Source organism: Harpia harpyja, chromosome 23 (assembly GCF_026419915.1).
Source record: "Harpia harpyja isolate bHarHar1 chromosome 23, bHarHar1 primary haplotype, whole genome shotgun sequence".
Classification (NCBI taxonomy): Eukaryota; Metazoa; Chordata; class Aves; order Accipitriformes; family Accipitridae; genus Harpia; species Harpia harpyja.
Genome location: NC_068962.1, coordinates 5,829,155 through 5,838,776, shown reverse-complemented (window position 1 = coordinate 5,838,776; position 9,622 = coordinate 5,829,155). Strand labels below are relative to the sequence as shown.

At 41.1% G+C, this 9,622-nt stretch overlaps 1 long non-coding RNA gene across 1 annotated transcript; it reads left to right on the top strand.

Moving 5' to 3' along the window:
* The first annotated feature begins 1,917 nt into the window (after positions 1-1,917).
* LOC128135426 (uncharacterized) lies at positions 1,918-8,727 on the top strand. Its single transcript, XR_008233080.1, has 2 exons — positions 1,918-3,360; positions 3,406-8,727. It is a non-coding gene; the product is annotated as an uncharacterized LOC128135426 (long non-coding RNA).
* The last annotated feature ends 895 nt before the right edge of the window (positions 8,728-9,622 follow it).

Sequence of the window (9,622 nt, the reverse complement as noted above, 5' to 3'; positions counted from 1 at the left end):
GGGTATGCTTTGAAATGTTTTGAGTCCTGAAAATCTCAAACAACAGCTGGTTTATAGAGCTTTTTCTACTTGCCCATCTTTTTAACCAAAATATTAACCAGAAGAAAAACTAAATACACTTTCCTTTTCACTAGGGCTTGATTCTACAAGAAACTGGCAAACTGCTTGTAAAAACAGTGAAGGTGACAGAGAGTATACAGAAAAGACACCCAGGACGTGGGAATCATTCAGAAACAATCTGTAAAGCTTCTCCATCCTCTCACCAGTGTAATATTGGCAAAGAAGTGTATTGGTCTTGTTCATGGTAGGAATAGTCAAAGTTGGATTGAAAAAGAGCCTGTTCTTGGTCCATTGTGTGAACATTATTGTAAGGATTTTTGTATGTCTGCACCATTTCTGGATCATTAAGTTCCAGTCTGAAAATTTCCCTGAGAGGCCGCACCTTTGGAACAAATTTGTGTTGCTAATTTACAGTTGCAGCTACTTCTAAAGTGTTGTCCTAGATTTTTTGTTCCTTGGCCATCACCATGGCATATGCCAATACTTGGTGACAGTCCTATCCACATACCTCAGCTCTGTTCCCTTCGTGTACTGTGTGTTTCTGTGTTGTTCTTTCAAAAGCATTACATAAAATGAGTCGATAAAAAGACATATGATAATAAGCATACATGCCTCGGGCTTCATGGTTTTAAAATGTCATGCTTACACAGAGAGCATTGTTTGTTAGAAGTCAGCAGTCTCAATAACCCATTATAGCTTTGCTTACTCAAGGGCACACAATAAGCTCTAATTTCAACTCCCAGCCAAACGCTCCTTTGCTTAAACCCACAGTACCCCATCACACACTCAGGCTGCCATTCACCTCACGGGCATTGTTTCGGCACATATTTTCCATAATGTAACATTGCACCTCCTGCCAGCCCCAAACCAAAACCATTCTGTGAATCAAGGGCACAATTATTTTGTGACTTCAGCCTTCGGTTAATTAGCCCAAGTTTCTCTTGCTCTGGATCAAGAGAGCACAGTAAGTGCCATGCTCTGAGATGATGGGAGTGATGATGAGACACTGGAGTAGCCACATTTTCAGAATTGCAGAGACCATCCTTGCAACACTCCAAAGGACAGGAGAACCTCAGAACTGGTTGTGGGTGGAGTGAATTATGTGGAATAATTTTGGTAAAGGAATTGTGCACAGGAGGATATTCTCACATCTGGGCAGGGGGCAGGAAAAAGGAAAAACAGAAACCAAGCAATCAAATTCCTTTGTTTCCTCCTCTTTCCTATTTTGAGGATAAAATACAGCAGCCAGCAGTAAAAAAACAGGTGAGAAAAAGTGCACTTTTATGCCTTTTTATACTCTGTCATTTCTAGTCCATGCCTGGGATTGTCTCTCCCCTGCCTGTTCTGGTAATTCCCTCAGTCAAGTCAGAAGTCAGCTGCAATTTCAGAAGTTTTGGTGGAAAACATTTTGTGTCATTCACATAACTGCACTGAAACAGGTTCCAGGACAGTTTTGGCATTCCAGCCTCTAATTCCAGGAACTGTAAAGAGGCATGTAGCAGTTAAAAAATTAGCAGAGTTATCTGAACTTTGTGAACCTCAGATGATGTTTAGTTTGGGTTCAGACCAAGTTTTGGGCAAAGGTACCAAGGATTCTTGCTTAGTGAGAGCTGGTTTTATGCTCCCTGTAATTTGGACTTTGACTGGAGCTGCTTTTCATTTGCATTGTGCTAGATGTGTGTATTAAATAAATATCATTCAGGTTATGAATTTTGGCAACCTTGATCATGCCTTATATTTGAAGGTAATTTGTAATTTCATCATTTTCATAATTACATTTAAATTTCGTTAACTGCTAGAGGAATTATTTGGAGATTTCCCCCCCCCTCCCCCCTTAATTTTATTAAGCTGCAGAATCAAGCAGGTAATAGAGAAGACTGTGCCAAAGCAATTTCTCAGGGCAGTAGTGAGTGGCACAGTGACCACCTTTCCTCCTAACCCACTGGGCATACTGCAATTGCTCTTGTTGCACAGTCTGTATCTTTCAGCATATTCTCTCCTTATTTTCTCTGAAAGACTGTTATTTGCCCCCTTTATTCCTGCCCAGCTCCTGGCCTCTTTTTCTGGACGGTGATTGAAGCTGAGCCACATTTAGTGATGCAGTAATTTGCCTACACTTTTTTTTAATTAGAAATCATGGTCTTGGCTCTGCTGTTTGCTGAGTCTCATTGCCATTTCTAGCTGCTTTTTTTTTTTTCTCCTCATTTTGTCTTTTTTACTTGTGTTCGCACTAGAAGTTCCAGATAATACTGGCATCCCTGTGCAGTGGTGTGGGTCTTCAAATACCCTGTTGGAGTGGGACCCTTCCCCACTGAGCTTAGGATTTAAGGCCCATTTTGTAATGCTGTTGAGTTTGGCTTTGTGCAGATACATAAACATAGAAAGAGACATTGCCTGCCCAAGAAGTGTACAGAGCAAGCAGATGTACAAAACAGAAGAAACCCAGAAGGAGATAAGCAAATGAAGTGGCTCACTCTATTGCAGAAAACATTCCTTTACTTTTCTATTCTGAGATATTTCCATTTAATTCCTTCCTTTCAGTATCTTAAACTGAGTTTGGAGTCTGTGTCAGGGGATCCTGAATTGTAGGATAGAAACCACTAATGGTACTTAAAGATTATTCAACTTTCTTCCACAAACCTGTATGGCTGAGAATTGGGCTTTTGTTGCCACCAAGACCGATTATATTAAATGGCATAGTTGAGCAAGGTATCAGTATCTGGTGTACAAACAGCTTCTCCAGACTGGGCAATCTGAAATACTGCAATGTTTCCAAGCTACTGGGGAAGCTGTTCCTCTTTAAATGAGGATGTCCTACCAAATACAACCGAAAGCCAAGGCAGCATGGTGTCCTGACAGGGATGGGGTCCATAGCAGCTGCCTGCAGAAGAACGGGGCAAGAGAGGACTTGCCTCCTGCCATGGGGTGTTCTCCCAGCCCCCAGCAGTTTGCAGCCCAAGAGCTTTCTGTGTCTTTGTATTCCCATGGCTTGCCACAGCCAGCTAAATCAGCAGACATTACTCTGGGGGATTTAGATAGATAGAGAACATGGAGCTGAATTTAACTGTAGACATCCCAGCAGAGCTGGGAGAACAGTTCATGGGAACGCTTGCTTCACTGCAAAGATGGCCAGCGCAGGAAACTTCTCAGTGAAAGCCCTCCTGGGCATAAGCCATGGCATTCCGTATCATGTCCTCTTCCCTTCGTGAGGGACAGGCTTTTGGAAAGCCACCCCCCTTCCAGTCACTTCCAGTCAGGCAAGCACCAGGAGTAAGATCCCCCCTCTCCTTGAGCACACCCGTGGCAGCTCTGATCGCAGGGAGCCCAGCGAGGGGCTGTGCTGAGGACGGTGCATCTCATTCCGCTGCCATCGGCAAGAGAGGAATGTTCTTGCTCTGTTTTGGGGGTGGCAGGTGACCCCGGAGTCTCTTCCTGAGCTAGACTCTTTTACGAGCATCACAGAAGACCGATGCAGTGCCTTATACATCCTCGTGAAAATAAACACAAATTGGGAGGGTGTGCATTTAATGCATGCTGCGGTTCACCGTCTTTTGAAAAGCTATTGCTTTGCTCGCTGAATTCCTGGCAGATAAAATGTTAATCTGTCTATCTCAGGAAGAGCACTGAGGAAAAGAGGTTAAAAAAGATGAAATCGGCACAACGCTGGGCTGATCGTGAATCTTTCCATAAAACATAAACCTAGTTCCTCTACCTGGTAGGGGGACCAACGCTCGGCTGTGTGTCGCAGCTCACTGGGTGTGACATTCTGAAAAAAGCAACCGCTCTGCTCCTGGCAATGATTTTCAAAAACAATTTGCACTTTATCTCTGTGACACCAAGAGATCACACATCAGCCAACACAGTCAGGTATCAGGAGCAAATCAATGGCTGGCTTACCTCCCAAGGTCTGTCCCCTAGTTTTATTACTGCTGACAGTGGAGCCAGCAGTTAAAGGGCAGCGTGAGATGACCAATTTGGAGATAACACTAGGTTTTGCACACCAGCTGAGCCTACTGGGGCACAGTTTCCTTTAGAGTGATGATAGTATCAAAGAACTTCCAGCATAAACTTGCAAAGAGGTTACCCAGTTTTGTCTGCTATTTGAAGCCCCACAAATGTTTTCTTAAACAGCAGGGTAAAAGACAGCAACAATAAGAATAACAAACCCAATAGCTATACACAAAATACAGCAAGAAGCAGTATCTTGAGAAAACCGTGCTTTTTAGCAACCAGAAACAAAAGCCCAACATAAACACATGAAGCGGGTATAAGACATGTGGTACTGGGATATAGTACTACATTTTCCATCTTCTTTAGGGAAGGCCACACATACTGTCTGTGAATGGGAAGCAGCTGGGAAGTAATCTTTATCAGCCTGAAATGTATGCTGGCAGTCTTCAGAGCAAGCTATATTTTGCAAATTACACTACTTGCACTGCCAAGTGGAAAGATGTTTAATGTGAAGAGTTCAATAATGAAAGGATTTTAAAATAAAAATAAAAGATCCATTCTTAGCTCATTATTTTCTGATCTGGGAACATAAATACTTGTTAAGGATAGTTGAAGACTATCCCTACTCAAAAAACTCTAGCTGAGTGGCCTTATGTGGTCCTATTGAAACCAGCAGTAAATCTACTGACTTACGTCATTTCTCTGCATAGTGTTCCATCAGCTCATCTGAGTATGAAATTCTGTCAAAACTTCTGTTATTTCAACCATTTTTTCATAATTTACTGCATTTTGTAACTCTCCATAACTTGCGCTCATCTTTGCTTCCCACTCATTCTCTAGGTCTCACGGTCTTTTTGCTTCTAAAGATTTAGAATTATTCTGCAGTCCTAATCCTAAATAACCCTGAGCATTAGTGGGGAAAGAAGTCTCTTTCAAATATTAGTACAAACTTATTCAGTCCCTTGCTGGCCACGACTCGAGAGCCCATTTTAGTCCCACATGTTTTAGATGACTGATGTGTGTGTGAATTAGCAGTGCTTTAGTGTTGGCTCTTTGTTACACATCAGATGAAGAATATGCAGCCAGGATGAATAAATAAAAGGAAGTCCTGCAAAATCACTCAGCTTTTTAAAAATACCTTGGACCATGGTGCTGTATTTTCAATAGACTCTTTCCAGTTTGATGTGAGTTGTGTCATTTGGAGTTCAAGGAGAAAGATGCCTCTGCGTGTCAGTGCAGCTGCTTTTCCTAAATAGGGAAATGTGAAGGATCTAAGGTGAAAGTGTCTGTCGCTCTTCTCTCCACAAGCCCATTAGTTGTTTATAATAACCTGGCTTTAGCAGGAATGGCTTTAAAATAATGCTTGTGAACACACAAATAAAAGGTGGCTGTGACTGCAAGTGGGAGCGAGAGCCTTTGGATGATTTGCCAAAGAGGAATCCGGGCAAGCTGTGTGCCTTGCCTGTGGTATTACCCAAAGCTGGCCAATCTAACGGCGATGTGGAATAGTTATGGGGTGTTTGTGAAGGGCTGGGAACAGAGCGAGGGAGCACCTCAGCCCAGTACTGATAGACATCTCAATATTGAATGGAAAGGATCTCGTCATCCTCTCCCTGCCCCGTCAACTTTGTGCTTCTAATTTTGCACAGTATTTTTACTTTCTCATCTTTCCCCCATAATTATTGCATTCCCTGTCTTCTGCTTTCCATCCTGTCAGCCTCGGATTTGACAGGAAACTTCTGGTGACATCTGAATATGAGTCAGAACCCATCCAGAAACACAGCTTACTTACCATATTGATAGCCTTGGGCTTTTGCTGAGTTCTTACTACCCATTGTATAGAGCCATTTTTAAAGCACAGAGTGGCTTTAAACAAATATTAGATCTAAAATCTAGGTCACCCTTCTTACTGAAGGGCAGATAAGAGGTTTGCTCATTTCCTAGTGAAAAATCACTTTTACTGGTTGACTTGATGATTTGAATAGGAAAATAATTTAAAATAGCAATAGTGTAGATAATTATGCAGTTTGAGTTCAGGAGTGGTTTCTCAGCATTAGGCAGAGTATTGTTTAAATGCTATGGATGACAATGATTAAGGCAAATAATTGATACCCTCTTTAGAGTGCTGCATCTGTATCCCAATATTCTCCTAGGATACTGTCAGGTGCATACTAACGAGGAATTACTAATAGTTGGTGGGGGTTTTGAGTGTATGGAAACTGTGAAGGCAGGACTGGGTGCAGAAAACTGTCTTTTGAGCAGTCCATAACTGTTTTGAAGCATCAGACATGTTTGATTTTAGATAAACTGAAATTTCCTGCAGGGCACTGGGTATCTGTTAATAATTTTTCATCACTTCAGTGAACGGTCAGATTTTCAGCCGCCTTTGTTTGTTTGACATTTGTGTGATACTCAACCAATCCTTCATTACTTGGTACCCAATCTTTTGCACGTACAAACATATAGAAAAATAGACATACTTTTATATACATATTTGTTCATACTAGGAATACAAATGGATGTTTAAACTCTTTACCATACAAGAGTTACAAGATGCCTTCATATACAGTAAACTACTTTCTGGAATTTCTGGTTTTAAAATAAATAACACAAAGTTTTTTTCAACAATGTGTCATTGCTGTTGTTATGCAAGTGTGTAGGACCAACCCAATGGTAAGCAGGTCAGCAATTTTGAGGTAAATCTATTGCTGAACAGCATCAAGGTCTTCCACCCTAAAACCATTAGAGAACACTGTAGGAGCTCTGAGAGGGTCAAAAAGTACCATTCTTTACAGCACTGAAGATGACGATGATGTTTCAAATAGAAATTTCACTGTGCAAAGGTCAGCGCAACATGGTCTCTTAGAACAACATAATTGGAAAGAACACCAAAGCTGTTTTAAACTCATTCCAAATATCTTCTGGATGCCCTTGAGAGTGAAAGAGCAGAAACTGTGTAGGAATTCACATGTTGGAGAGAAATAAAAAAAAACAACCGAAGCCATGGCCTGGTTGAAAATTCAGTCTAGAAGCTGTCTTCAGTTCTCTGCATCCAGTCTCCTAGCACTCAATTTTGTTTATGCCTAGGAGAAACCAGGGGACAATCTGTGCCCTCAGGATGGCATCTTAAAGGGAAACTAGTACCTGCTTTGCAGACGCCACAAATGTATAGTCTGCAAAATGCTCAGTGGAGTTCAATCTGGCCAACAACCTGTCAGAGGAAGAAATGTAAACAGTGCTGAAAAGATCTCTGGTGCTGAATTCACATCTTAATTAACTCTGCAGAACAATAGTGACTCTAAAAAAGAATACTACTTTGTACTACCCCTTATAATGCCCTCGATATTTTTTTAAAAGATACCGTTTTATTGGTGGGATTAAAATTCACACAAATGCCCAAAGCTTCCATAGATCCCCATGCCAGAAGTGAGGAGCCTGTGCTCAAAGCATTTGGAGCAAAGAGCTTCATTCCACCAGATGTTGGACGATGTCTCTATGGCCAGGAAAGTTAGAATTCATCACACAGCCCTTGAAGGATCTCTGTCAGAAGTCTGGAGTCCCTTTATTGTCGAAGGAAAGAAAAAGACATTTCTAGGACATGATTTCTCTCATCCCAAAGTAGATAGGTCAGATTAATCATTTCCCAAGAGTACCCATTTCTCCCAGTTTTCTATAAAAGGAGCTCGAAAAGGAGACATCTGAATCATAGATACTGAAGCTTTCGTGAGATCAGTCTCAGCCAGACTGTCTTGGCATGTCACATAGCTTCCGTGGGAACACTTGTAAATATATCCAAGGGGAGTTTTAGGATAACAGCACTGAAGATAGCGATGTGCTGAGGTACTAAGTTAATAAAGTTATTAACAGCCTTATGAATACAATTAATGAATGATTAGCTTGAAATTAATAGCCTGAATATATTTCTAACTTATGATGTAGCCTAAAACATATTAACTGAAAGGTCAAGATTCTTATTTTCAGTTACTTTCTCAAAAGAGAATACTTGGGTATGAGGAAAATTAACAGTATTTTTTAGTGTTGACGTTGATGAAATTGGAAACTGGAAAATGGAAAATAAGTAGAGAAAATGGCAACACAGCTTTCATAAATTTTTTCCCTGAGTTTGAATTCACTGTGGTGTTGTAAAAAATAGGTAAAAGTGTTGAGAAAAAGAAACAGAAAAGACAAAAGGAGAAAACCTGTCTTTGACTACAAAACTGAGGGGTTTTTTTCATTTATATCTATAAGGTCTATTTTTGTGGGTAAAGTTAATATGAAGATGTCTCACTTCTTTGGAGATCCATCTGTACAAAGTGTGAGACTTTAGGCTGTAACTTTGACAGGAACCTCTCCAACCTTTTAAATTTTGATTCTTGGATCTAACCTTTTGATTCTGAACCACCATATTGCCAGAAACAGAGAAATCCAAGCTGAAAAATTAAACCTTGCCCAAAGTGGTCTTTTCACTAAACTAAACCAAAAGTGACACCCCTCCCCTCCCCTCCCCAAACAATCATGAATTACAGCCACAAGTGTGACTTTCCTGACTCAGCTTGGCTTGATTTCGGATCCTTCATATTTCCTTAAGCTTTTCATACTTTGATTTCCTTTCTGCTGCCAAGAAAGAGGGAAAAAGAATCATGTTTCCACATAAATTCTTCTCCAGAGTCTGTAATGTGAGATTTGTTTAATAAATTACATAAACAGATACTCAAAGAGTACCTTGTCTACAGATTTTTGGCCTGAACCACTGACAATACCATTTTCTCTTGATCTTTCTGCTTGAAAAACATTGACTTTTTGGTTCCACAGATCTGCACGTGTCCATTAACTCCTGTAGTAACAGAGTAGAGTTTATTTTTTGTTGTGGGACCTCAAGATTTCGCTGAGATGCCCAATTCTGGGAGGACCTGAACTATGACTTGTCCCCTGTAGCATGCCCATGCTGCCATCGTGCCACCCTTTGCACAGGTAGCAGATCCGGGACGATCCGGGACAGGATCCAGGGCAGGATCCGGGTGGGAGCTGCCTACGGCACTGCTCTGCAGCTGGGAGTTTGGTCTGGCCAGTCGTGGGATCACGAGTATGTAAGGGTTGTGGTGTGGAGCACATCTTACCCGTAGTCTAGATATTGTCTGATCCTGCTGGGTCTTTTGCTTTAGGTGCCTATGTGGTGTTTTGGATAGAGGATGCAGAGCCACAGAAGATGCTATTCTGGTGTGTGAGATGGTGGTTGTCCAAGGCTGTATTTCACCTGTGAGGTGTGAACAGATACCAGGCTACAATGAATTTCGTATCTCGCAGAGATTTTTTTGGTTGTAAAACGATCTCTCAGACACTGGCTAGTAAAATTAGTGGACTGTAAATCCCACAATATAAATCACTTGTGGGAAGTGTTAAAAGACATAGTTGGAAACAAGTGTAATTCATCTGAGGTAATTGAATTAGTTCATAAATAAAAGAAAGATGTGTGACCCTTACTGATTTTTTCCTCTTTGAATATAATGGCTGCTGTTCACAAAGAAAAAAGGGAATGGAAGGGAAGGGAAAGGAAGGGAAGGGAATCAAAAGACCATGAGCGTATGCACGTTTGTGTGTGTATTCAAAATAT